At 42.1% G+C, this 5,208-nt stretch overlaps 1 long non-coding RNA gene across 2 annotated transcripts; it reads left to right on the forward strand.

Annotated features, from left to right (window-relative positions):
- Positions 1-2,638: 2,638 nt before the first annotated feature.
- On the forward strand, positions 2,639-4,330 carry LOC147963660 (uncharacterized). Of its 2 annotated transcripts, none has more exons than XR_015608810.1 (6): positions 2,639-2,891; positions 3,088-3,167; positions 3,319-3,426; positions 3,500-3,610; positions 3,699-3,842; positions 3,929-4,330. It is a non-coding gene; the product is annotated as an uncharacterized LOC147963660 (long non-coding RNA). The 2 variants fall into 2 exon arrangements; XR_015608811.1 differs by having other exon boundaries at positions 3,091-3,167.
- Positions 4,331-5,208: the final 878 nt, after the last annotated feature.

Genomic DNA, 5,208 nt, shown 5'->3' on the forward strand with positions numbered 1-5,208 from the left:
TTTGACCACGTGATCCCTGAAAGACGGAGAATTCTATGTGGACCCTGAGTCCGTATGATTATATTTGTAAGAGATAATTATTGTATATATGTAGCCGGTAGTGTCAGATAGATATACGAGAACTTGTTGTTCGACCAATCTCGGAGAAGGAGAGGTGGTCGATATCACTTCTCTCTGTATGCATATATGTTCATGACGATCTTCCGTTTCCTTCGTTTGCTTACTAGCTAGCCAGCGTGTCTAGTCCTCTCTATACGTATGTATAGTACGTAACATCGACCAAGCACGGACATAAGAGAGGACACTTCTCTCTATTAATTATAGCTACCTAACACAATATATGAAACACCTAAATTAACCCCCCAAAACCCCCAACCCCCCCTTTAAAAAAAACCCAGCCACAGAAATGCTGACGCGTGGATGCCTATTGGTCCCGGTTGGTGCCACCAACCGGGACCAAAGGGTCTCCTGACTGGGCTCTGCGCTCTGCCCACGTGGAGGGCCTTTAGTCCTGGTTCTGGATTGAACCGGGACTAAAGGGGGGAGGTATTAGTACCGACACTTTAGTCCCGGTTCCGGAACCGGGACTAAAGGCCCTTACGAACCGGGACTATAGGCCCTTTTTTTACCAGTGAAGATTGGCCCGCAGGGGAGGAGGCCGGCGCGGGGGAGGGTGGCCGGTGGGGGAGGAGAGCCGGCGCGGGCGAGGGCGGTCGGCGGGAGAAGACCGGCGCGGGGGAGGGCGACAGTGACGGCGCGCGGCGGAGGCACGCGAGTGAGAGTGTGTGAGGGGGAGTGAGGTCGAGCGCAGGCCTTGTGTGTGGATAAGGAGCCTGTAGGAGTAGCGCTTGTATGTAGAAAGCGCTACTGCTACGTTCAATAGCAGTAGCGCTTCTTACATAGAAGCGCTACTATACAATGCCTGGCATTGCCGGCAATTGTCTGGCAATTGTAGTAGTAGCGTGTTTTACGAACACAGCGCTACTGGTAAGTGCATAGTAGCAGCGCTTACCATGTGCAAGCGCTACTGATAAGTAGTAGCAGCGGTTTCTTATAAAAGCGCTACTACTAAGCTCCTGTGTATAGACATTTCCCTAGTAGTGGACCATTGTAATCTAGGTTTTACAAAGAACAATCAAATAAAAATGAGCCGGGGTTAGGGTTAAGCAAAGATTGCCAAGACGAAGACGAAGTTTCCTGCATTGTACTTGATCAATGCTAATCTTCAACATGTGATATTGTACATTCTTTTTTAAGTTCACCTACCATACGCGGAGTATAGACAAATGAGTCATATATGCCATTTGTCCAGTTACAGTAGTAGCTTTTTGGGCGTGAGTAGCCAAGATATTGAATCTTTGAGTCACTCAAATGATAGGCCACCACTTCAAACATATCAGCAGTCAAATAGACAACTTCCTTGTACGGATGAAATCCAAGAATCTGAAAGTGTACCCAATCTCCATCAGCACCAAATCTCATTGTAAAAAAAAATGTTCATTGTCAGAGTCCCACTCATATCTCTCTTTGGGTAGAGTTGTAGCAGCATCGACATCTTCATGTATTCCAAGGTGAGTCCATATTGCTACAACATTTTCTTATGTGTTGGCCACAGTGTGAAAGACCATTCTCATGCCTTAAAATCCACTCCATCTGTCCACTTGAATTTTCAGTGAGGATCCAAACCAGCAGTCGAGATGCCTCTTCAATTACTCCAAAGTACACCCCTTTCTTTGATATCCCTAGATAAGGTTTTAGTTGTCTCTTTTCCTCATTGTAAGTTGGTGCTTTAATGACTTGGTACGTACCATTCGACAAAGAAAGCCTGAAAAAAATAGCCCAAATGATATATCTTTATGTAAAGTAAATAAGATTATATTCATTTACAATTGTAGTGATCGGATAGCAAAATAAGAAAATATATTTATTTTTACATCCACAGGAACTCATATAAATCATCCACTAATTAAATCTGTTGTTGGATGATGCTAAAGATGAAAATATGATTAATTGATGTCTCTAATTTTGGTACATGTCACAACTAGAAATTAGTGCATTATTTTCTCATAATGGAATATCACCGTATTATATATCCAATTATCTTCTTTAATTTCTTTTTGAATGCATAATTAACTTATTGGCATGCCTTTGGTAAACTTAGAATCTAAAGTTAGGATCCGTTTTCCTCTGATATATCACTATTTCAAGTAAATAAGTGTATGTGCATTTGCAATTATAGTAATCAAATAGAAAAATAAGGGAACATGTGCGGTTGACATTTAGATATATTAAAACTGAGCACCCTCTCAGACCATCAAGAGTTCTGGCCGTCAGATCTATGAGTTTAGGAGTTTTCGGCCGTTGGATCAATTCTTAAATGCTCGTGAGCGTTCCCTGCTAACCAAAGATCGCTAGGCGAGCTGGGCCGCTTCTCCCATAACAAAATGGACGTACTGCCATTATATGGGCCTGCTGGGCTTCAGATGTGCAAGCGACCCAATGAAAAAAAAAATAGCGCAGAGTTCGCAATCGCACGTCTGGCTTGTGGGCGAACCGTTCCACGAAACAAAAAAAAAATTATGAATACAGACCCCTGTCCCGTGTGCTTGGCAGCGGCTCCATCTCGCGGGCGGGCGAACCGATGTATACCAGGCGAGCGACCTACGACTCGCCGGGCGGGAGATGCCATGTCTGGTTCTTGCGATGCGAGCGAGAGGATCTCCTCGCGAAGCAACGGCAACAACATGGGGCAGTGATGGCATAGCGAGCCGTCGCCTGGCGATTCAGTCATCGGCGATAGATATCATTGTTGATACGGACCTTAATGGCAATTGATTTGCCCACTTGCCGGCGTCCGTTCCTACTAACTTAATGGAAATTGATCTGCACAGGTCAGTTACTATTCGATTGGTGCTCTCAGATCCATATGGTCTCGACAATCGCGTTGTTCCTCTCCGCCTCCAGCTACTTACTTCGGCATGTTGATACTTCATCTTCTTTGTTCCACTTTCCCCCAATTCTTTCTCCATCAAATTTCAGAATTTATCTTATTGATTGATGTTGTTCTTTCTACCCCCAAATGAATAGAAGGTGCTCCGAGTTGACGAATTCCAGGTCGTTTCCGATGGGCTGGGTTGTTCCTTGCCGCTCCAATGGCGAACTGTCAGGTTATTATCCGTGTCATCTTACTATTCGTGCTCAGCCTACTGCATGCACAGGGTATCTACAGTTGGACGGTATTGTTTTGATCCATCACTACGATTGGGTTCTTAATCTATATCCCGTTTGGGAATTTTTGTCTCATGATGGATTATTCAGTCGAGGGGACTGTTCTAGGAATCCGAGGGACGATGGCATATGGAGCAACTTCTTCTGTTTATCTTTTTGGACAACAAATTTACATGCTTCCGAAGACTCTAACTGAAGGTATCCCTTTCATTATATGACATGCACGGTGAATTCCAGCATTACTTATTGATTTGAAGAAGTACTGAAGCAGGTACATACATACAGACCTATATGAGGTATCCATGCCAAAATAAAGTCAAGTACGTCATGGATTGGATCCATACCCAGCTTGGCCATGAACCAATATTCTCTCAAAAGCTTGGTAAATAATCTTAGTTGAATGAAGAGTACTTGAAAGGATCACTGATTTGGTCCGAGGTTTGTCTGATCATGTATTGTTTTGGCAACAGGCGCTCCCTTCCCTCTAAACTTCTGTGTTTTTTCATCAAGACGATGTTCAGATGCAGTCTATGCGCACGCACATATGGCGCTTAGCATATCCTAATGGTTGTGAAGCTCAACACTTTCGATAAGCACTTTGTGCTCTTTATATGGTAATGCACGTTCTTAATATGCATTATGTTTCACATCTGACCAATTATTGTGACATGATTAGTGTCTCCTGGCATATTGTTTTTAGGGAAATGAAGGAGATCAGATAAATTTTCTCGACAAAGCCAAGCATGTTCTTAAAGTCATGTAAGGTGGTAGCATGTAAGGATCTTCAGTCACTATTTTTGCAGCATGTTCTGGATGTAAATCGGATGCCTGATGCCATGTATAATAGAATACAAATACGCAGAGGTTTCAGCCAATTTGTTTTCATGCAAAACAGTAGGAATTTCTCCCTACGGCATGTATTTATAATATTTTTCAATGAGTCTATACAAACTTGGTTTGCATCAGAAAACATTTGTTGAGCAGAACAGTTACATAGTATATAGGTGGCCTTTTGTGATGTTAGTCTCAGTTAATTCCTGAAATGGACAGTGATGGCCATCTAAATTTTCCCAAGGCTCTGTACATGTACAGCAAAACTGAAACTCAATATAGATGTCTCTTCTGATGAAATCATTTATGCAATTATGCTAGAGCAATCATGTGAGATGGTAATGTTTCTTGTATAGCTGTTTCAAATATGAAACTAGATTATGGCCATGATGCTCAGATTGTGGAACCTCATGACCTAATTGCTTACTGCTGCTGTTAAATCCGACGACATGGAGGTAGACATGACTATGAAGGATGGTTGTCAGTCACACCGCCCAACGACGACGGTATCCACAGATTTTGTCAAGATAATCTTCGACCACTGTACCTATGAAGATAAAGCAGTTGTCCATGAGCTTGTTGTGTTGGGAGACGAGGATCCCCCACCTTGCATGGTACCTCTTTTTTCTAGGGGACAGTTGTACCTCTTTTAGCTGAAAAAATATTTGTTATTGGTATTTAATAAAGATGTTTTGCTGAATAAGCATTTCTAAAGGGGGCAATTCGCTGTCTTGAGTTAAGTTCCTAGGAGTGCAAGGTCTGTTCTTTTGCTAACTGCACGTTTGCGGTTAGAGATCAATTATTTTATGTACATGAATGTTTGCTGGTGTAAGGGTATTCTCATGAATAATTTAATCTGTGGCTTTGGATCATATATTAAATTTCAGGATAGTTGTAACCTTGAAAATGATTATGCGAACCAGCAAAAATATTATTCAACGATCTGAACACTACATCCCATGTAGTGCCCTTAAATCATGAGTTTGCTAAAGTTATTTGTGTTCATTGTGTTCCCGGGCAATTAGGTGACATGACTCAAGTATTCTTTTAAGAACAAGTACCGGCGCAGTATTTCATTAATCCAGAAATTTAGTTTGTTATTATGCTTCAAAGAAAAAAGACGACCTCAATTTATATTTAGTTTTCATA

This window comes from Triticum urartu, chromosome 6A (assembly GCF_056163025.1).
Source record: "Triticum urartu cultivar PI428250 chromosome 6A, HENAU_Tu73, whole genome shotgun sequence".
In the NCBI taxonomy this organism is placed as follows: Eukaryota; Viridiplantae; Streptophyta; class Magnoliopsida; order Poales; family Poaceae; genus Triticum; species Triticum urartu.